The sequence below is a fragment of the Aedes aegypti genome, chromosome 3 (assembly GCF_002204515.2).
Source record: "Aedes aegypti strain LVP_AGWG chromosome 3, AaegL5.0 Primary Assembly, whole genome shotgun sequence".
Classification (NCBI taxonomy): Eukaryota; Metazoa; Arthropoda; class Insecta; order Diptera; family Culicidae; genus Aedes; species Aedes aegypti.
In genome coordinates this window covers 230521433-230546316 of record NC_035109.1, presented here as the reverse complement: position 1 = coordinate 230546316, position 24884 = coordinate 230521433, and the positions used below count along the sequence as shown (strand labels likewise).

The 24884-nt window shown below is 38.2% G+C and overlaps 1 protein-coding gene across 1 annotated transcript in view; it reads left to right on the top strand.

The window, feature by feature from the left end:
- Window positions 1-7282: 7282 nt before the first annotated feature.
- LOC5579043 overlaps window positions 7283-24884 on the top strand; it is a 42380-nt gene continuing 24778 nt past the window's right edge. Inside the window, exon 1 of the mRNA XM_001657186.2 lies at window positions 7283-7772. The gene's annotated coding sequence lies outside the window, so the exon portion shown is untranslated. The remainder of the gene's footprint in view (window positions 7773-24884) is intronic.

Below are 24884 nucleotides of genomic sequence, written 5' to 3'. Positions count from 1 at the left end.
TCGCATTCTCGAGTTATCGCATAATTAGCCTCTACCGGAAGTTCGTATCGACGCTAGCGCCACGCGGTGGTCGAGTTTTGAACTAAATTGTATCTCATGTGGAAGTCCTTATCCTCCTGAGCAACTTTGCGAAGACAGCATCCTTCTATGTGCTCGCAATCTCGAGTTATCGCATAATTAGCTCCTACCGGAAGTTCATATCGACGCTAGCGCCACGCGGTGGTCAAGTTCTGAACTAAATTGTATCTCATGTGAAAGTCCTTATCCTCCTGAGCAACTTTGCCGAAGACAGCATCCTTCTATGTGCTCGCAATCTCGAGTTATCGCATAATTAGCTCCTACCGGAAGTTCATATCGACGCTAGCGCCACGCAGCGGTCGAGTTCTTAACTAAATTGTATCCCATGTGGAAGTTCTTGGTCCCCGAAGCAAGTTTGCTGAAGACAGTACATTCCTATATGGCCTGCATCTTATACAATTTGGTGATGACTGCAGATTTCTGGACTGAGTGTACTGAAATTCCACGTGGCCAACATGGTCCCCTTCGTAGCCGATTCCCGGTGGCCACTGGATCCGGAACCGGTATTCCAGGTAGTGATCAGAATCTTGAGGAGTATATCTTTCGAATGCGGCATAAATTTCATTATTCGGTTGATATTTCGCTGATTTATAGGGGTATACATTTCTGGGTCATATTGACCCCAGTTCTTTTCAAGTGTTTAGTTACCATCAAAACAAATAGTTTAATCATTCCTGTGAATATAAGCCATTATAGTCTAGTGAAACAATAAGAAAAATCTCTTATTGTTCCCACTATTGCCATAATTGGTACTATAGCCATAATTGGTACTTCTACCCTAGTTTAATCCAAATATTTCCAATGAATTCGCACAAAATTCCTAAAAGGATGCATTTTGATGGTTTTTTTTAGGTTTTCTTTCTAAGCATTCAACTAATTCAGATTTTTTTTTGTATTTGCGCCCAACCAGCCGAGTGAAAGCATTAACAACTACCGAAAATATATACATTATATATACTTCGCAATTGGATTGAATAGGCAAAATGAAGAAAAATTTGTGAAAAAGTAACATGTCTTCTCGGTGAAATACGAATCAACGACTCCCAATTTAGCTTTTCCAAGTAAATTAATTAACTCATTAAGCCTGATTCGCTGCTGACAAGTAATTTCTTGGCCTATCTTGATGCATGGGAAATTCCTGCAAGGAATCGATCAAGAAAGCGCTTTTTTCTTATCGCAGTACGCAGTTGAAAAGAGATGTCAGTTCAAACGGGAGTCGCTAAAGAAAATTTCTGCAAGGAATCGGCGAGAAATTTTCTTTAACGATTCCTGTTCAGCAGCAAATAAGGCTTTACGCGTGGTAAAGGTGGACAAATTATGGGTGAAATTATAATAAAAAAATCCACGTGATCTGCTGGGATTTGAACCCAGGACTCTCGTATGCTACACGAGTGCATTACCAACTAAGCTACCGAGCCACTTAATGACCTAATAACCAAGTGGTTCTGTAGCTTAGTTGGTAAAGCGCTCGTCTAGCATACAAAAGTCCTGGGTTCAAATTCCAGCCGAGCACGTGATGTTTTTTCATAATTTTACCCATAATTTGTCCATCTTTATCTTAATTAATTTAATAATCATGAGGATTGGATTACCGAACAGCTCAATATAATCGTCAATTTATACTTGTTTTTCATTATGAATCGTGATTTACGGCTAACCAGCCGAGTGGAAGTTTAACAACTACCGAAAAGCTAAACATTACATATAATTTGCAATTGGATTAGATGGACAAATTGATGTGAAGATTTGCGAAAAAGTTACTTGTCTTCTCAGTGAGAATCGAACTCACGACTCCCCGATCTCTAGTTGGGGCGCGTTACCACTACGCCATGAGAGGACTCATGAACGCAGAAGTTAACCTGAATTCGATTTCAGCTCAATAACACTGTTCGACAAAAAAAGTCGATATGAATGCACAGAGACCATTTTTAAAGTATCGCAAATGATGGAATATTTGATATACAGGAGGTTGTCAAAATAACTGGGACAGGCAAAAATTGGGCCAACTTTGGAATGCTGTAACTTTGACAAAAATTGACCGATTTCAATTCTTTAAGAAGTAATGGACGGGTCAACTAATCTAGTTTTGAGGTGCATCCACGGAGATGAACTATGACCACCGGATACCGGTGATAATCCGGATTTCCGGAAGCATGTCTTATGCAGTAAAATTATGACGTGTTTTTAGCAAAGGTCTCTGCTAAAAAATCAAAATTTTACTACACATGAAGATAGAAGATCTAATTCTGAAGCGATTGGTGCGCCAAGTATTAATATTGGTCCAGAAACAACCAATATATGGCCATTTCCCCGGAATCGGTGCCGGTAGTGGATCCGAATTGGGATCAAACAATTTATTCACTCAAAATATGTCGCGCAATATTGTTTTCTCCCTAGCTTATCATAAAATACCCTATTATAAGTTGAAAATGAGTCTTGTACAGATTTGGCCACTCATGGCGCCGCCCAGTGCCCCGGGGAACCTTGCATAGAGGACATTTCGATTTTGACACCAAAGCATATCATGCGAAGGCTCATTCTTCAAGTCTTGTCGTAAATAGGGCAACTGTAGACTCAAAATGGATAGTTGACTACAGTGACTACTTCCGGGACCACCGGATGTCCCCGAGGGAACCTATAATTAGGGACAATTGAAATTGAACTCCAATACATATCGTGCGACAGTTCATTTTTCATGTCTCGTGCTAAATAGGGCTATTGTAGACCTAAAATGAATAATTGACTACAGTGGCCAATTTTGGGACTACCGGAATTTCCCGGAGGAACTTGTCATTGGGGACATTTCTGTTTTTACACCAAAACATATCATGCGACGGCTCTTTCTTCATGCCTTGTCGTAAATAAAATAACTGTAGACTCATAATGGGAATTTAATTGAATTGGCCACTTTTGGGTCTACCGGGTGTCCCCTAGGGAACCTATGATTAGGGACAATTGGAATTGAGCTCCAATACTCATCGTGCAACGGCTCATTCTTCATGTTTAGTCATGAATAGGTCAACTTTAGACCGAAAATGGATATTTAACTAGAATGGCCACTTTGGGGACCTCCTATAGTTCCCTAAGGAACCTATCACTTTTGGGACCACCGGAATTTCCCGGAGGAATCTGTCATTGAAGACATCACAGCCTCCCTCAGGGATATCCGGTGGTCACAAAAGTGGCCACTGTAGTCAAATATCCACTTAAGGTCTACAATAGCCCTATTTAGCACGAGACATGAAAAATGAACTGTCGCACGATATGTATTGGAGTTCAATATCAATTGTCCCTAATTACAGGTTCCCTCTGGAACATCCGGTGGTACCGGAAGTAGTCACTGTAGTCAACTATCCGTTTTGAGTCTACAGTTGCCCTATTTACGACAAGACATGAAGAATGAGCCGTCGCATGATATGCTTTGGTGTCAAAATCGAAATGTCCCCTATGCAAGGTTCCCCCGGGGCACTGGGCGGCGCCATGAGTGGCCAAATCTGTACAAGACTCATTTTCAACTTATAATAGGGTATTTTATGATAAGCTAGGGAGAAAACAATATTGCGCGACATATTTTGAGTGAATAAATTGTTTGATCCCAATTCGGATCCACTACCGGCACCGATTTCGGGGAAATGGCCATATATTGGTTGTTTCTGGACCAATATTAATACTTGGCGCACCAATCGCTTCAGAATTAGATCTTCTATCTTCATGTGTAGTAAAATTTTGATTTTTTAGCCGAGACCTTTGCTAAAAACACGTCATAATTTTACTGCATAAGACATGCTTCCGGAAATCCGGATTATCACCGGTATCCGGTGGTCATAGTTCATCTCCGTGGATGCACCTCAAAACTAGATTAGTTGACCCGTCCATTACTTCTTAAAGAATTGAAATCGGTCAATTTTTGTCAAAGTTACAGCATTCCAAAGCTGGCCCAATTTTTGCCTGTCCCAGTTATTTTGACAACCCCCTGTATATCAAATATTCCATCATTTGCGATACTTTAAAAATGGGGAGGGTACAAAAAAGGGGGGAGGGCTCCCTGCAAATCTTATTACAACTCTTCATATTGTATTTAAAGTTGAAAACATTATATGGCACATGAATTCCCCTGTCCTGAATATAAAACACTGTGTCGGTTTATTGATTAGATTAGATTTTTAAATAAAAAATGCAAAAAGTTCAAGTATATTTTAAAAATGACCTGGGGCAGACGCGAACATTCTGAAAACGCCATTATTTTTGTTTATTTTTATACTTTCAAGCCCGGGGTGTCCGGTCTCTGTGCATTCATATCGACTTTTTTTTGTCGAACAGTGTAATCACGTGGTCCTCTTTCGCAAAGTGCACCTCTTTCGGAAGAATTGGGTCCTAAAATTTTTAATGAAATCTTGTTTTTATTTAATAACACAAAAAAGCATGTCACTGTAACTAATTCGACCACTGGGGTGTTTCCTATCTGACATTTCGTAAGGGACACGGAAAACAAAATACACCGAAAATTTGAGTTTAAGCCAAAGTATGTGACAAAATCTAAAAAAATGTTTTTTGGGCTTAAACCAACGGAAAACATTAGAAAATTGAGTAAACATGTGTTTCTGGCCTAAACATAAGCGTTTGGCACTAAAATTGAGACAGGGCTTTAGGACCCTATTAGATGCCCATCCAAACACAACGCTTTCTATATATATCCAATAGTGGTTATCACGCCCAATGGTATGGGTGCCCTAGTGTAGATGTAGTTGTGAACCTTAGAGGAAAACAATATGCACTCAGTCTCGAAAAACACCCAGAAATCGGGTGTAAATTTTTCAAATTGGGTAATATTTCCATATGCATTTTGATGAGTCTGGAAAGCGTGTGCAAGTGTGGGCTTCCAATGGGTCGCGACGTTCTCAAACGACCGGTTACGGAACATGAGTCCGTTGCTCGATAAATACTTGTTTTTGATTATGAATCGTGATTTACGGCTTAAAACCAAGATGGCGTCAAAATCCAAGATACCCGCTAAATTTTTCACGCAAAATAATACTCCTATTTTTCATCTCACTCGAACAATACACCAACTTTGGAAAACTTGTTTCTTTGTTGTACAAAATATGATGTTTGCATTGATCGCACTCGCCATATACGTCAAAATCGTAGAACATGATTTAGAAAATCGTTCATTTCATACTCAGTTTTTCCTCAGCTTTCTGATCTCAGAATTAATAACTAGCGGTGCGCTAATGGTGAAAAAACGATTTTTCTAAGAAAATTAAATTTGTTTTTTTAACTTCAAATGAAAGATATACCCAAGATTTTGAAAAAAAGGGGTTTTTCGCAAACTGTTTAGCTAGATGGCGTACGAGGGGCCCACCAATTTGAGAAAACCGAAAGGACCACCCTTAAGTTTTATCGAAAACTAGCGATCAGTGACATAAAATTGGAATTCTAACGATGGGTGCCGATGGCGGCCTGGTTTCAGCGAGAATTGCTCAATAGTTAATAACATACATGTAGCAGTTATTACTGAAACTCATTTAAAACCTGGATCTAAACTCAAAAGAGATCTTATTTTTTTGTTTATCGTAATGATTGACTTGATGGGGCATGTTTGGGAGTTGCAATCATCATAGGCGTATAAAACATCAACTGTTTTCGTCATTTGAAAATAATGTTTTTGAAACTTTAGGTGTTTCTGTTGAAACATTTTTTTACAAATAAAACTTGATATTGACAATGCTTTTGAAACTTTAACTAATTCCATTGTTGAAGTCAGGGGCATTGCAGTACCAAAATGTGAAGTAAAATTTGAATCCGTGATTATAGATGAACTCTTGATCCGCCTTTAAAACGTGAGAAGGCAATTTCAACGCACTCGCGATGCAACTATGAGAATTATATGGCAGGATCTGCAGAAAGAAATCAAAAAACGATTTTCATAATGAAGAAACATAAAGTTTGAAAAAAAAATATCTTAATTTCTCAATTCTGGCTCTGAGCCCTTTTGAAAATTATCTAAAATTTAGAAAAAAAAAACTTCAGAAGCCAATAAGAGACGAACCAGCCAAGGGTTGAAAGTCTCGATAATAAAGACAATTCATTCATTCATTCATTCAGAAGCCAATACCGGCATTAAAGGAGGGAAACAAATTATTACTAAATTGCAAAAAGCTCAAAAACTTGCTATGCAGTTTGAAAGCGCGCAAAATTTTAATTTAGGACTTACTAGTCCAATACAAAATCATGTTACTCAGGTCTTCGAAAACATTCTTAACCAAAAGAACATTTTCGAAAATTCCTGGGAGACTGATTTGGAAGAAGTGAGAACTATCATCACACAATTAAAAAAATGAAATTCCCTGGCGATGATGGAATTTTATATATCCTTATCAAGAAACTTCCAGAAAGTAGCTTATCAGTTGATTAGTTGATATATTTAACAAATGTTTTCAATTAGCATATTTCCTGACAAATGAAAAAATGCTAAGGTTGTATCAATTTTGAAACCAGACAAAAATCCTACAGAAGCTTCTAGCTATCGTCCAATCAGTTTGCTTTCTTCCATCAGTAAACTTTTTGAAATAGTCATTTTGAACAGAATGATGGTCCACATCAACGAAATAACAATTTTTGGCAATGAACAGTTCGGATTCCGCCATGGACATTCGACCACTCATCAACTTTTACGCGTAACAAATCTGGTCTTGCTCTTCTAGACATAGAAAAAGCATTCAAAAGTGTTTGGCATAAAGGCTTGATTGTAAATTTAAAAAACTTTAATTTTCCAACACACATTATTAGAATAATTCAAAGTTATCTGTCAAATCGTACGCTTCAGGTTAATTATCAGGACTCCAGGTCTGAAAAACTTCCTGTAAGAGCTATGACATAACACAGAAAACCTAGATGAATGTAATGTTTGAAATGATATTATTATTAAAATAAGAAACCTGGTAAGACTCATGTTGAATTGGCATGTGACTCATGATGATAACGGTTGGGGGAAGCACCGTGACACAATAGAATGATTGACAAGTCACATTATTTTTGCGCATGCTTCCAAAGGATTTGATTTCATTTCTGGTAAATGGAACAAGACATCGAATATGAATTTGTTTACAGTAGCTTTTCTCAGAGAGAAGTCCTACTCGTGAGCGGAAAATGATCGAAGTTGTGGAAAACAACCATAGAGAACCCGAAGCAGGAAAGAAAATTCAGTTTTTCACAGACAGCAACGCCATTAAGGCGTCTTGCTCCAACCGTAGTATTATTGTGAAATATTATTTCCCTGCATCTATTTTCTTATTTAAGTTAATCATTCCTATCCAACTCAATAAAGATTCGCTTCTAAACTACTTTGAGAAGACAGGGCGAATTCCAATGAAGTGCGTGTAAAATAGTCGGACAATTCATCGCGGTTCGGGCAGACAGTTTTGGCGTTGGGAAAATTAAACTTTTTTCGGAAACGTGGCATCGATCGATTCTATGAGGAGCAGAAAAATTGTGGATTACTGTGCAAAAAGGGCATAGCTCCTGGATTATGAAGGAAATGATGGTGATGAAATTCGTGCAGACTATGATGATTTTGTTGGTTTATTTTAATTGTGACATAATATATTTTAAAAAGAATATCAATAAACATTAAAGTGTAAAAGTGGTCTCAAAGGGATTTCAAAAAACAAAATTTGTCAATCTTCGCATTTCGAGTAAGTATAAAAAAGGTATGATGCGAATAGCTGCAGCACACGTTCATGGCCATTGGTTATGAGTCATCACCATGTGGAGAAAAATATGTTTTAGGGGGAATTTTCCAGGAGACACGTACCTAGTAACAATTTATCTGTTTGCCTTAGTGGCACGGGAAAGTAAAGCATTGAAGGTCTATTTTTCGAATATCGATTGAAGAGAAACTAAAACAAACGTCATAGGCTGAGGGCCACGTTACGGTGATTATTTTTAACCATTAAACATTCGTTTTATTATATGATAAACTATATACAATAGAAAAAAAAGGTATGGTTGTGTTGTTCTAATTTTATTGACAGTTCAAACTTTTATAATTATATTAAATCGTCGATAATTGAGTAATATTGAAATAGATACCATTGATTACGTCACGCTGTTGAAGGAGGGTAAATTAAAGATTTGATTGCTTAAACTTCTAAAAAGCAAGAAGATATCCCCACTTCTACTTCTTCTTGGCCTTACATCCCCACTGGGACAGAGCTGTCTTCTTGATTAAGTGCGCTAAGAGCACTTCAGCAGTTATCAACTGAGAGCTTTCTTTGAGAAAGTTGCCGTTTTGGCATTCGTGTGACAGGCACAATAATATTATTTTCTTCTTTCTGGTATTACATTCTAACAGGGACAGAGATTGCTTCTCAGCTTTTCCAATAGACTATTTTTTTTTAAATTTCTTTTTAAGTATCATTCCAACATTACATTTATTTCTTATATCCAGGTGTTCTGTGTTATTAGAAAACACTATCATCCTAATTTGGTAAAATAAATTTAAGATTTTATTAACATTTTGTTAACAACATATTACATTTCATTTGCCGTAGAAGTTCAGATTTCTTACAGGTGAGTTGATTTCACCTGCTCATAAGAGAAAAATAAAAGTTTTTAATTTACTTAACCCAACTTAACCTAAACATATAACGCATTAATCGTGGCAATAGAAGATTGCAACGATTGTTGCCTGAAATTATTAATTATTTTATTTGACATTTGTTCCAATGTTTCAACATTGGATATTCTATGTAACTCATTGGTACTATACCAGGGAGGAAGCCTCAGAATAATTTTCAAAATTTTATTTTGAATTCTCTGCAGAAATTTTTTGCTGGTTTTACAACAGCTAGTCTATATTGGTATAGCATACAACGTGGCTAGCCTGAAAATTTGTTTGAATATCAAAAGCTTGTTCTTAAGACACAATTTTGATTTTCTATTAATAAGGGGATAGAGACATTTTACATATTTATTACATTTGGCTTGAATGCCCTCAATGTGATTTTTGAAAGTTAAATTCTTATCTAGCATGAGCCCAATTTATTGGAACACCTCTCATCATGACAACATGTCTACTTGAAGGTTTCCAATAAGGAGCTTTTTTTTGTTGGGATTTGAACCACTGCGACCATTAATTGATCTATTGTGGTAAGAGCTTTTGGTTTATGTGGGAATATTATTAGTTGAGTTTTGAAAGCATTGGGAGAAATCTTCCATTTTTGCAAGTATGAAGAAAAAATATCCACTTTTTTGCAATCGACTACAGATGACACGCAGGCTTCACCCTTTGGCGAAGAGGCCTGTGTCATCCGCAATAGACTATTTTTGTATAGGGAAAGTGTACCAGTTATGGCCATAGTGGTTCCCTATTTGGCCATATGTGAAATTTTGAAAACTTTCACATTTTAAATCTTTTTGAATGTTTTAGCATCAAGATATATCTTAAATCTAACTTCTACAACACACAAAAATTTTCAAAATTTGAAGGCATCAAAGTTATCACGTATGGCGAAATAAGGAACCACTATGTCCATAACTGGTACACCTACCCTATGTATATTGTGTGACAAGTACGACGACACTCTTTGACCTACACAGATAAAAATTCTGAAAATTACACCTAACGTGAATATCAGAACGCGAAAGTTTATGTTACATTTAATTTAATTTAGCACAACAAAAATTTCTTGCAGTATTGTCAGGGCCGGATATTTTTAAATATTCCTTTTGGAATGGACTACGAGATAATTTCCATAATTACTTTTCTTGTCAATTCTATGGTTCTAAGGTTCTAACCACAAAACATATTTTTTAAACTATCTTGAAGCCCTTATAAATGCTTAGCTTAGCTTAGCTTAGACTGACTACACATATCAATGGTTGCTATTCCGTGATTGACCGAAGTCAGTGAAAATGCACAAAGAATCAACTAGAAGTTCGGCTGGGATTGGCCATAATCTTCTTCAGTGTGCATAATTCAGTGCCTCTATTTATACAGGGTCAATAACGGCGCCGGCCACGTCCTTGCAGTCAGGTGGGATTGGAGGAAGGAATGTTAGTGTGTAACCTTTGCTATATGGAGACCGTGTTTACCTCTGCATCTCCACAAAGGTTACTGGGAGGGATGTTTGTTAATGGGGAGGATCGTTGGGTCACAGGATTCACTTTGATAAGCGATTAGACCATGATAAATTATTTGACGCGAGCTAAGGATCGAACACTACCAACCTGCTTCGCGAACCGCGCCACTAATAAATCATGCCACGCGAGCGACGCGCGACACGATTGATCCTGCTCACATCACCCGCCCCCGCGAGAGCAAGCGACGCGAGCAAAGGATCAAACACAACTAACCTGCTTCGCGAACCGCGCCACTAATAGATCATGCCACGCGAGCGACGCGCGACACGATTGATCCTGCGACGCGAGCAAAGGATCAAACACAACTAACCTGCTTCGCGATCCACGACACTAATAAATCATGCCACGCGAGCGACGCGCGACACGATTGATCCTGCTCACATCACCCGCCCCCGCAGGAGCAAGCTACGCGAGCAAAGGATCAAACACAACTAACCTGCTTCGCGATCCGCGACACTAATAAATCATGCCACGCGAGCGACGCGCGACACGATTGATCCTGCTCACATCACCCGCCCCCGCAGGAGCAAGTGACGCGAGCAAAGGATCAAACACAACTAACCTGCTTCGCGAACCGCGCCACTAATAAATCATGCCACGCGAGCGACGCGCGACACGATTGATCCTGCTCACATCACCCGCCCCCGCAGGAGCAAGTGACGCGAGCAAAGGATCAAACACAACTCCTATCTTGAAGCCCTTATAAATGTGCCATAAAGTTCTTTCAAATACCGTCTTCCGGGGTCAGAATGGGTCAAAAATACATATGCCCAAGTTGATTGTATGATGATAACTCTCGTTGTTTGACTAAAAATATTCTTTCGAGTATGAGAAAACATTCATGGGTTATGTCTGTATAAATGTTAAATATTTTTTTAAAATTCGACGATTTTCACTGATTTATAAATGTATGAAAATTTACCCATTTTCATCCCATCGAGGGGATGCCAGTGGGTCAGTGAAACTGGAATTGGTTCGCATTATGAACAAAGCAAAGGAATTGTCCTCTATTCAAGTTTGACACTACATACCAATAACATGATCATGATGATGGCTTTTGTAAAAGACATAGTGTTCTATGGCACTCTAAATTAAAAGTTTAAATAGACGATGTTTTTAATTTTTCAATATTTGCTAAGATATTTCAAATTATGTTTTGATACATTCTCACCCCTCTGACCCATTATCACCCCATCGACGGTACTATTGAATAAAAGAGTTCTTTCAGAGATCCTTCTTCAATAAGGATGACTTTTAAACTTACACAAGTTTTATCAGAGGTTAGTTTAGGATTTTCTTGAGAAATTCCGCAAGGTTATATATTTCTGAAAAAAAATCTTGGCATTTCTCTGGAGATATTCCTCGAAGATTAATTAAAGATTAATTTAAAATAAACTTTTAAAACTAACTTTAGAAAATCTTATAGAATTAGTCGAGGAACTTCTTTAGAAAACTGCTGAAATCTCTTCAGCAATTGCTGAAGGTATCTCCAGAGAAATCTTTAAATTAAATCATAGGAAATCCTTAGACATTTTTGGAGGCATTTCTGGAGAAGTTGTTGATTAAATTCTAGAAGATGTTTCTCCAACGAATCTTGGAGGGTGTCCCAGGGAAATCAATGTATGAATCCCTGGATAAAATCTTGCAGAAATTGGGATTTTCTTATAAAAATTTTAAAGAATTTCTGGAGGAAATACGAAGATTTCTGAAATAATCTTAGTATAAATTCCTTTTCTGTGGTACTTCTTGATAAATCCAGATTGAATTCATGAGGTATCCTTAACGAAATTCCTTGAGAAATTCCCTAGAAATATTCGTGGGGAAATAATTACTAAATGTACTCCTTTAGAAATTTCGGGAGTAATATTTGAACATACCAGAAGTAATTTCTGATGAAATATCTAGAGAAGACCATGAAAAAACACATACACAATACGAGCACTAATACTTGCCGTAATGTCACGAGGAATTCTCAAAAAAGAGTCTTAGATCTTAGATAAATATGTGCTCTTATGGTATGAAGAATCAAACTCTTATCTTTTGGCTCCTATTAGATTTCGTTTTATTTTCTTGATTCCAGTTAGATCTTTTTTCGGCCTCGTTTTGATTTTTTTTTAGCAAGAGGTCTCTAATCTCCTATTTTTAAATTCGTCGTTAGCTACATGGTCGCGCATCTGTTACACAGCGTAACAAAAATGACATTTTTGCGTGTCTCAAGGATCAAATTATGTGTCTCTAGTAGATTTTGGGTCGCTGAATTTGATGCCGTTTTCAGAAATGTTCTAGCACGTCACAATTTTTAGCTACAGGTCGCCAAAGTTGTACAAAACACAGGTTTTATCAATGTTTACATGAAATTTAAAGTATAATTTATCGAACTTTTTTGTGATTTAATCCATCAATCATGCAAAATAGAACTTGAACTTTCAGTTTAGATATAATTTGATTGTAAATTTTGCCATTAAATCCAGTTTAAATCGTTTTTTTAACATGCTTGCAGTCTCCATATAAAATTCTTCGTTTCTCTTATATGGCATAAGACAATACTTTTCAGAACCATCAAAAAATAACATTTTACCAGCGGAAGAATTATGAACTTCGTTGAAAAGTATTGTTTAACACATGAAGTTTGAATTTTGTGACAAATTAAGCAAATAAATTGCTATACAAGTTGGAAAACTTGTATGCAAGTTGGCTGAAATCGTAAAATTTAGCATTTTCAACAGTCAATATCTCAAAAACTAGACGTGCTATGATATTTTTGAAAATGGCAAGGGATTCAGCAGCCCCTAATTGAGTAAATAGTGGTATTTTGGTGCTTGAGACAAAAACGTGTTCCGCAGTGTTAGCCATTGATTCGACATAGCCGTATAAATGAGGCCAAAAATAAACCACATAGTTATTATGTAAAATACATAAACTACTGTGACTTACTTTTTGCAATTGCTCATCGTAAAAGGCTGTTTTTCATCACGCAAATCTTTCATGAAACGGCCTACTTTCCTGCACTGAATTATACAGTGCGAAAATTGTCATTACGAAACCAGTGGTGTAACGATCCATTACGCAACGCTTTCTCATTAAGCAACTGTTTTAAGGTGCGTAATTAACCATTACAAAAAAAATCAGAAATTGTAAAATAATGGTGAATGTATTCCGATATGATTTCTGATATCATCAAGTGGTCTTCTACGAAATTGGATCATATAATAACAATTTTCAGAAATTTTAAAAAAAAGGTGAATGCATTCCGATGTTATTTCTGATTCCCTCAAGTTGCCTTCTACAAAAATAAAAAAAAAAAAAATGTTGTAAGCATCTCGTTGCAGAACTAGATAGACACTAATATGAGCTTCTAGAAACCTTTGTTTAAAAACAGAAGTTGTTGATAAAAATGCATAAGAATTTGATCGACTTTTGAAAACCTGTCATTGGCAATTTTCATGCTTAAAAGTTCAGTTTTCCATTTGCATGAGTCATGTTTTGAAACATTTCTAAATAAAACAACTGTTTGCATTTTTTTTTAGTGATCGTCTCTGGCATTAGATTTTTTTGATAAAGTAACTAGATGATAGTTCTATGGAAATTCACTGTTTTTGATGAGTTTTGTAATTCTAATAAAACATTGTTTTTGACGAAATGAATATCGTTAAAGGATATGTTAATAATTTTCTAAAGATCTTGCGAACATCTTAGCACATTTCTTGCCATATTTCATTTTTTAAGATATATTCAAATCAGATCCGATAACGATTCTTAAAAAAGCCAAATAGGATGATAAAGAATTACTTGTACTTTTATGACTCAGAAAGAGAATTGCAGAACAAGACTCACTGCAGCTGTGTGCAGTTCCCTGTTGCAATCTAAATATGCATGCCTTTTAGATTCGAAGCTAATTCTAAACGAATCTATAACTTTTTGTGAATCGTCTGTTTTATTATTGTTTTTAAATCAAAATAAGGCTTTGTATGAGTTAAGATATATGTCAAGAAGAAAATGATGAACTATGGCAATTCGACACACTCATGATCTTTCAACAAGATAACACGAACCAGATACTTATAGCTACTGGAATGATGACGACTCATAATGCCGTCTTTGTTTCTCAGCCACAATCAACGTTGTTGAGAGGACATGCATCATTCGCGAGACAAATACGCATGGCATATACCAGGACTTCCCAAACTGTGCGCCGCGGCGCCCTGGTGCACCGTAGCATTTCTTCAGGGGCGCCGCAAGTTGACTCATGAATAAATTTGAAATCTCCTCATTTTCTGAGAAAATGTTTCAAATTTTCGGATATAAATGATGGTAAGGCTCGTTTAAAGAAAACAATTCTTCGACGACATTGAAGCAATTTATAGCCAGTCGATGAGAATACTGTCATTTGAACATTCATTGTTGAGAACTTTTGAACTTGAACTCGTTTTTGGAACTCACAGGGGGTTGCACAAAAAAATTAAAAAAAGGTGTTAACTGATGATTTTTAAAATTGTTACCATTGGTAATATAGGGATATTTTTGTTAAGATGAGCAAGAAAATTTGATTCAACATCAACAGTTCAGAAAACACTAAATTTTGATGATAAGCTTTCAAATTTATCATTTGTTGAATGTCCAATCCAACTTTTTATTTGAGTTTTGAAAACTGGAGCTTCTCTTTTATTTTTATATTTTATTATCTCATTCCTCTGCTTGCACAATTAATAAGTTTCAACAAATCTAAAGTATAGTTTAAAAAAATGTATGAGCATCAATGAACAATAAAAAAATATATAAACAAAATTTAATGTGATGTGCAGGGTAATTTTCGAGAAAATTGTCAATCGTTCACAATAAAAGAAACAGGAGAGTTTGGAGTGTGTGCATTGATTGTAATTATTTAGTAAAAGTACATTTTTTATCGCTAGTGAGTATTGAAGAAGAATACTCACTTGTTAGAACGAAAGTTTCACGAGTTCACATTTTATTTGCAACAGCATATCTGTATGAGTATATTTGGGAATAAATTAGATTATCTCAATAACGTTTGAGAATCGATATTAAAAATTAAATTAATTTTTGATATTAATAGACACTAAAGTTGTGCTAATAAAATAAGTATTTTGGATTGACCGTTACGCGTATATAATTTGGTTATTTACGGCAAAATGAAATTGAAGTGGCCGCATTATATACGCGTAACGCTCTTTCCAAAATACATAAAACACCCTAATATGTAATCCTCGAAGTTATTTTAGTTTTTTTTTGTCCATATTGATTTTTTTACTTCTAGTTATGAAGTAAGGAAAATATAATAAAAATATATAGCCCATGTATAAGAAAGTCCTTACCCTTCAGTTTTTTTTTGTTCCGGTGCGCCGTGCCATTCCCAGAAAACTGTTAAGGGCGCCACGATCTTAGAAAGTTTGGGAACCTCTGGCATATACCTACCTACCTACCACACTTATCAATTGAAACGTGAAGCCTGCCATCCGTTCCAGAGAATTTATGTTTGTTTTGCGATTAACACTTCCCTGTTGTTATTTAATTGCGCATTAGAATAAAATTTGGAATGATCAATGATACATTTATTTTGAAGATATTGTGTCGAGTGATATTTTGAATCGTATACACAAGGCAATGGTTTGGTAAAAACTAACTAACTTTGGCGCTGCTAACTTATTTGCAAATACTTGTAGCTTAAATCTTCACAGATTCATTTTCCTACTCAAACATGATAATTTGGTGGCATTAAATGGTGATTAAATATGATCAAGAACATATTCAAACACGTACTTCAAGTTATGAAGTGACTATATTTCTGTCCTAATTACTCACATCAATACTGATTCTTAGATGTCACATCTTCTTGTTCTTCTTGGCATTACGTCCCCACTGGGACAGAGCCTGCTTCTTAGCTTAGTGTTCTTATGAGCACTTCCACAGTTATTAACTGAGAGACACCTTCAGCATGGCATTGTTTTGTAGCCGCGGACTCTAACCAATTGGCTAAGAAAAGGTCCCTAGATAAACATAAAACTCTAGAATATATCAGAAAAGATATAAATTTGTACTAAGATTCTGTAACCTAAACTGATTGAAAAACCAATTGATTCTGGTTTGCGAAGACAATAAACAATCTGGTCCTGTTGTCGAGATTGGTGACGGAGTCTCCCAACCTTCTATCTCAGGCAAGTACGCATGCTTTTGTAGCAATTCTCTGCCTGATCAGCTCCAATTTTTCAGTTTTCCTTCTGATCTTGTCGATCACAATAACATCGATACTGGAACCCAGTATTCCATCCAACTAAATCCGAACAACCAGTCTACTCCGACGACAACAGAACATCAAGTGGAACGCAGTTTTACGTCAAGCTCACAACCAGGACGCAGTGCAGCTAGCATTTTGGAAGTCTCTGGATCCTCTAGCTCAGTCCGGCCTTTTCCAGCCAGCGTTCTTCACAGTCGTCCTGGTCCTGTTGCTAGATGTGGTTCAGAGATCTTCCAGTCTGCTCTGCTAGGCAAGTACACTCAAGTTTTCGCTTTCCCGATGCCTGATGCGGTTCCAAATTTCAGTATTTTGGACTCGACCGACGCAAGTGATGCTTCTTCAACACTTACTCATGGACACCCGGAACGCACCGTAGAAAGCCATATGGAAGCTCTCAATCCCTCCGACGCAGTCCAGCCCCCTGCCGTCGTCGTTCTCCATAGTCGTTCCGGCCCTGCTGTCGGAAGTGGGGCGAGGGTCTTCCAACCACTTAACAACGGCGAGTACTCCACTTATGTTAGCTCTCAATCAATGCCTGATGCACACGTGCCTTCCAGAAATATTGGCGTCTCCAAAGTGCGGCGGAAAGAAGACATCGTTATCTACTACCAGAACGTCGGCGGTATGAACTCGCGCGTAAACGACTACTGAATGGCCGTGTCGGATTCCTGCTTCGACATTATCGTCCTGACAGAAACTTGGCTTGACTCGCGAACGCTATCTAGTCAGGTGTTCGGAACTGATTACGAAGTGTTTCGCTGCGATCGTAATCCTAACAACAGCAGGAAGCTCACGGGAGGCGGCGTACTCGTAGCTGTCCGTTCCAGATTGAAAGCAAAGTTAATCGAAAAAGAATCGTGGAAATGTCTGGATCAAGTTTGGGTGTCCATCAAGCTTGGCGATCGATCTCTTTTATTGTGCACGCTCTACATTGCTCCTGATCGAGTTCGTGATAATGAGCTCATAGAGGCGCACTGTGACTCAGTCATCACTGCAATGGAATCCGCCAATCCCGTCGACGATGTTTTCATCTTGGGCGACTTCAATCTACCAGGCATTTCGTGGTTATTATCTCAAAACGGCTTCCTTTATCCAGACCCTGTACACTCTTCTATGCATGATTGTGCAGTCAGTCTTCTAGACAGTTACAGCGCAGCCACACTAGCACAAATCAACCACGTGGTCAACGAAAATAATCGTAGCCTGGATCTTTGTTTTGTTTCTGTGCAAGACCAAGCTCCATTTATTGGAGCGGCACCCTGTGAGCTCGTAAAAGCAGTACCGCACCACCCTCCGTTGATTATTGCCGTTGAGAATAACCAGGCCCATGATTTCGACAACTGTCCTGCAGGTGTGTCATATGACTTTTCTAAGGCGGATCACCGTAGCATAGCAGCCGTATTGGCCGACATCAACTGGGATAACGTTCTCGATCTCAGAGACATTAATACTTCTGCGCAAACTTTTTCTCACATCTTGACATACGTCATAGACAGACACGTGCCGAAAAAGGTTGTCCATCATGACTCCCGCCCTCCATGGCAAACTAGCGAATTGCGAAAATTGAAATCAGTCAAGAGAGCAGCTCTAAGGAGATATACAAAGTATCGGACACCTTCATTGCGAAGCTACTACCTGAGAGTCAACTACGAGTACCAACGTGTCAGTCGTCACTGTTTTTTGCAGTACCAGCGGAGCATAGAACTGAAATTTAAACGCAAACCAAAATCGTTCTGGAAGTACGTAAATGAGCAGCGCAAAGAATCGGGCTTTCCTTCTTCGATGGAATGGAATGGCAAATCCTCGTCATGCTTACAGGAAATCTGTCAGTTCTTCGCTAGCAAATTTTCCAGCGTATTCAGCGGGGAAAGTATAAGTACTGATCAGGTCATTTGTGCAGCCAACAATGTCCCCATGAATGGCCAAGCTTTGGGGAGTCTTGATTTGGATATCAATGCTGTATCCAGGGCCGCTTCGCAGTTGAAATCGTCCAACCATCCTGGACCAGATGGAGTTCCCTCAGCATTTCTCAAAGAGCATATCGGAAATTTGCTTGCACCGCTCTGTTGTTTATTCCGATTATCTCTATCTTCCGGAATTTTCCCTTCCTGTTGGAAAGTGGCAAACATGTTCCCGGTGCATAAAAAAGGAAGGAAACGCGACGTGGATAATTACCGTGGTATTACGTCCTTGAGTGCTGTGTCGAAGTTATTCGAGCTTGTTGTGATGGAACCTTTGCTCTCTCATTGCAAGCACCTGCTGGATTCCGATCAGCACGGATTCATCGCCGGCCGCTCAACAACCACTAATCTACTGTGCTTCACCACTTTCATTACCGACAGTATGATCGCTCGAGTGCAGACTGACGCTATATATACTGACCTGTCGGCCGCTTTTGACAAGTTGAATCACGATATTGCTATTGCCAAACTTGACAGATTTGGCGTCTGCGGTAATCTTCTGAGCTGGTTCGGCTCTTACCTAACCAATCGTCAGCTAAGAGTTGTGATAGGCGATTGCAGTTCCGACAGTTTTCACGCTACATCCGGTATACCACAAGGAAGCCACCTGGGACCACTGATTTTTCTGCTTTACTTCAACGACGTTCATCTCGTTATCAAAGGCCCCCGCTTATCGTATGCAGACGACCTGAAAATATTTTTACGGATATGCTCCGTTGCCGACTGTTTATACCTACAACAGCAACTTGATAGTTTCGCCAGTTGGTGCTCGCTGAATGGAATGGTGGTTAACCCCACCAAGTGCTCCATCATCACGTTTTCTAGAAAAAAGCAACCAATCACGTTCGATTATAGTTTGCTTGGCACGAAAATTGAACGTGTGAATCACATTAAGGATTTGGGCGTGTTCCTTGATTCACAGTTAACGTATAAACAGCATATCTCGTATACCGTCAGTAAAGCGTCAACGACTTTGGGATTCATCTTTAGAATCGCCAAGAATTTCTCCGACATATACTGTCTAAAATCACTCTATTGTTCTCTCGTGCGTTCCACGTTGGAATATGGTTCCGCTGTTTGGAGTCCTATTTATAATAATGGCGCAGAAAGGATCGAATCTGTTCAACGCCGATTTCTCCGATTCGCACTCCGTAAGCTAGCTTGGAGAGATCCATTCCGCTTGCCGAGCTATGAGAGTCGATGCCGATTGATAGACTTGGACCTCCTCCGGAACAGAAGGGACACATTCAGAGCTTTAACAATTGCAGACGTTTTACTGGGTCGTATTGACTGTGGGACAATCCTGGAGCGAGTCCATCTAAATGCCCGTCCACGCTCCCTCCGGAACAGCGTCATGCTGAGATTGCCTCTAACTCGAACCAACTACGGACTTCACGGAGCACTTAGTGGGTTGCAGCGAGTGTTCAATAAAGTCGCATCATTGTTCGACTTCAATACCACCCGAGAGATGCTTCGCCGAAGGTTTTTAGCATTTTTTGACGAACGAAGAGTTTAATTTAAGTTTTATCTCTTGACTGTTTAGTGCTTTTGTTAAGTTTTTGTCCTCTGATTGTTTTATATATATTTTAGACATCATTGGGGCTACAATTTGCCTGTTGATGTGTTTCGAATAAATAAATAAATAAATAAATAAATAAATAAACAATGTGCAGAAATTTTACGTATTTATAACACATGAAAAATATACTATATCATTCAGAGACCTACTATGAATATTGTACAGGAACATCTTTGATGTTTAAGTTATTACATTCTTGAGATGTATGAATCAATGCATGGAAATGTAAGGAAGTGGAAAACAAGACAATTTATTCTTCGCTATGGGTAGTACTAGTGATCCTTTATAGAGAGATAAGCGGAAGTAAAATGGAATGATTTGGCAACAGACCAGCAGTGCTGATTTTGCTCGGCGGCGAGAATAATATTGTAACACGGACATGACTTCCTCATTGCTAAAAAGTGTATTTTGTTTCGTTATAGATCTCTGAGCTACATATCATTGTACATTGTACATATCAAAACTAATAAACAGCCGAAAAATCAAAAACTGAAAATCGCATTGACAAAAATTCAAAAATGTAAAACATTTCATTTTTTTGCTTCATGCAAAATTACTTTTACCGAAATAATTACAAGCGGATTATATTACTCCTCAAGAAAATTTCAAAACAAACATAACGCATGTTCGTTTGGCTCACACTTTGACAGCTCTCGCTGCTCGATTGGCTCACACTTTGACAGAAATGTCAGCTTCCGCGAATCTCTCTTATAAAGGATTACTAGGTAGTGCCAGTGTGCGACTCTGACCCTTAAAGTGCTAAGGTTAACCCTAGGACGGGTCGTGACAGCTCAACTAAGACTACCTCGTTGCTTTTAAGTCGATACCCTTGACGATACAAAAGCCAGTGCTACCAGTATCCTTTTCAAGCAAATCTTGTGAACCAATTCAAATATTAAGGTTCATCCGCAGACAGACGTTTGAGCAGGAACAAATTATTCATAATTCCTGTGTAAATTCTACCGTGATGTCACCTAGGGAGCAAATTGCTACAGTACAGTGACAGTTCGTAAAAGCACGTGGTTTCAACTTCTCGCTCACTACCCAGTCCACCACCCACTGAACAAAAATATCGAAACAATCACTTTAAAAATGATTTACACAATTGTGATACTTTCACGTGCTTTCACGCCAATTTATTTTACATGAGTAACGATCATTCAAGGGTATTATACTAGCATGAATCTGTGAGTAAATTTAATGCCAACTTGTGGTAAAAATTACGATAGATTTAATCAACTTTTACATGAGAAATTAGATTCAAAAGGGAACATCACCCACCTAGCGCAAAATAAAGGTGAAAAGTTTTTAGCGTTGAGCACGTTGGCTGTGGGAGCGGTTGTGTGTCAAGCTGTCAACGAAATGTGGCGGGACGCATACGCCACTAACGCCATCTGTTAGCTGATTGCCACTTGGCGGTTTGTGGCGGCCATGTTTTTACACAAGTGGCTGAGTCTAACTTGAACGTCTGTCTGCGGCTCATCATTTGGTAGATTCTTGCACGCTTCATTCGTGTAATGCAATAGCTTTTCAAAAAATCAGGTTTATTTTCAAAACCGACGATACTTTTGGAGAAAATTTACACAATTTCCATTATGTTGCTCTCAAATAAGTATTTTGTAGTTATTCTAGCATTGTAGGAGCACATGCGGTCAGCATATGAAGCATATTAGCGAGATTATTGCTCAGTTTCATAAACTTCTTGTTGGTCACTGCCATATAAGTCTAGGTTGCGCTAGCGGTGGCTCGTATTCGGGAATCTTGTCTTGACACCCTCCCTTGCTTGGAGCGTGGCATAATTTGTGGATGAACCCTAGGCTGAAACTATGTTTTCGCTTTGAAAATCTAGTTGGTCAATATTGGCCACCAGAACCAGTTTCGTCCAGAGATTTAGCTTCGGTTCCTAATTTGACCAATTACATTGATTTGTATGAGAGTGGCCAAACTTCCATGCAGCTAGGAAGTTAAAATAATAAGGAAAATGAATTATATTTATTATGTTCTGAATCAATTCGGTCGGAAAATTGAATGTAGCTCTATCATGTGATTGTGATCTACTGAACACAAACGTTTTATGCAGATTGGCTATGTAAAACGGTGTATAATCCACTATGGCTACGACTGGCGTATGGCTAAAACCGGAGCTTCTAGCATGACTCGGAAGTATCAACAAAAATGTGTAACCTCTAGATTGTTGGAAGATCTTGATATGTTTTCTGTTATTTCTAGTTATATTTTACAGCGGATATAGTGGGCTTCTAAGTAATGCAAGTTATCCTGATATAACTAACAATTTATTCGGCGGCTTTTAGGTAATGCAGTAATGCAAACTTCCTGACCTAGCCCTGTTAGTTACCCTTTCGAACTTACAATTCATTAGAACAAGTGAAGAACTAGTCGGATGAGTTAAAATTCATACAAATAAAGTAAAAAAAAGGTTCATTTGAACTATCGGACATTGGCCTAATGACCCTTTCGGCCTAACGACCTTTTCGACCATGCGAAATACGGCCTAACGGGATAGAACCATATTAAGACGAAGTAGGCCGTCATTGAAATTTGTACGCGTCGTTAATGTTTGTTGCTTATTCATCTCATGATTTCGAATCAAAGAAAATCAGTTGGTTTTGCACTGACACAGCTGAAAAAGTATCAGCATACTTTATACATGCTAGCACGTACAGTGATACTTTTTCAAGTCAATATAAGCTATCAAGGCTGAGTTTTATCACTTTGAAATGCAAGCTGAAAAGTCATCTTTGTTGCCAAAACGAATGACGGGCTACTTAGCCTTAAATAATATCCTAATAACAGGTACATTGAGGGGTCTTCCTTAGCCGAGTGGTTAGAGCCACGGGTACAAAGCAAAGCCATGCTGAAGGTGTCTGGGTTCGACTCACGGTCGGTCCAAGATCTTTACGTCATGGAAATTTCCTTAACTTCCCTGGGCATAGCCACACGATATACGAATGCGAAAATGGCAAAGAAAGATCTCAGTTAATAAATGTGGAAGTGCTCATGAGAACACTAAGCTACATATTATGTAAAGTGGTAGAATGAAGTGCACGTAAAAACGAACCTTGTGGCGCAAACTGTAAAACAAGCTATTTTTTCCACGGAAAAATCACAAAAATTTGGTCAACTTACCAATGAAGTAAATTGTAATTCACGTGCGTATCGCTTATTTGATATAACAATCGCTTATTTCCGTATTTGGTGCAGGTAATAGTACACTGAAACAAGCGTTGCAGTAATGAGAACCATGAACGTGTTTTTAAATTTACTATTCCAACCACGATTGAGCTATCATGAACGCTTTTTATTTGCGTTATGTTCCCTCTCAATCCAACCGCGTCGATAGCCGAGCGGCTAGCGTTTGCGCTTGGCAATCGTCAGACCCTCGGTTCGATTCTGGTCTGCTGCAAGTTTTTAACCATGATATAGTAATTTTTACTATACAAATGGTGCCATGGTAAAATTGAATGCACAAAATATTCTAAATAAATGCGAATTTAGTCTGCACAAATCAAGTGGCGTTGTGTATTTAATTTAACCCTCTGATATAGTATTTTCAACCGCAACGCTGTTCTCAGTGTATCCTGTGCTCGTAATTTGCCATTGTGTGAAACAAGAGATCAATAGGCTCCTAAAGGCCTGCCCCAATTTTGATGCCAAACGCTTAAGTTTAGGCTAAAAACACATGTTTACTCAATTTTTTAATATTTTTTTTGTTTAAGTTCAAAAAACATTTTTTTAGATTTTGTCACACTCCTTGGCTTAAACTCAAATTTTGGGTGTATTTTGCTTTCCGTGTCCCTTCTAAAATGTCAGATAGGAACAACCCCAGTGTTAAAACTAAAAACCCTGTGGTGTTTTTGTCGATTAGGCGAACGTCAAACATGATCAAAAGTGTCAAGGTTCATTTATGGACCCAATTTTTAAATTAAAGTTTAAATATGATGTAGCCGTTATTTGAGCGGGAAAAATTGCTAAAATAGTTGCAGTAACATGCTCTTTCGTGTCATTAAATAAAAACAAGATTTCATTAAACATTTTAGGACCCAATTCTTCGAACACTATTACACTCGTCATGGCTGACAAAGACCACGGCACACGATTACAGAGTAACTCACTTGCGAAGGGAGGTGCAAAGGGTACTGAGACCGACATGACTATGGCAGAGCTAGTTAACCTCATGCAGTCTCAGCTGGCTACCTACCAACGGACGGTCAAGGAAGATTTCAACAAGCTTGGAGATTCTCTTTCGTCACTGACCACACAAATGAGTGAGCTACGAGAGGATATTGCTTCGAACATCGAGAAGCTACGAGAATAGAACAGCCAAACATTCAATAACTTATCAGCATCGATCAACACTGCAAGGAAGGATACATCGATAGCTCTGGACATATCTGGTAGAAAAAATGATCTTTTGGTCAACGGAATCCCGTTTGTGGATGGAGAAGATCTGTTATCCTATTTTCACACATAGTGTAAATCATTCGGCTATAGCGAGAGAAACTATCCGTTGGTCGATGCCCGTCGACTCTCCAAGGGAACTTTAACGGCTGGAAACGTATACAAGGTTCTGCTACAATTTGCTATCACTGTTCAGCGTAATGAGTTCTACTCGCGATATCTTCGCTGCCGTTCCTTGTCGCTCTTTGTATTTGTCAATGAAAACATAGGACCCGATATCAGGAGCCTACGATCGAAGGCTTTACAGTTGTAGAAGGATGGAATGGTGCGAGGAGTATTTACACGGAATGGAATACTATTCGTGAAGAAAATTGGCGACGATAGAGAGGTCTCAGTCTCATCGAAAAAAAAAAGATCTACAAGTTTTCTTTTCCTTATAAGTTTTATTTAT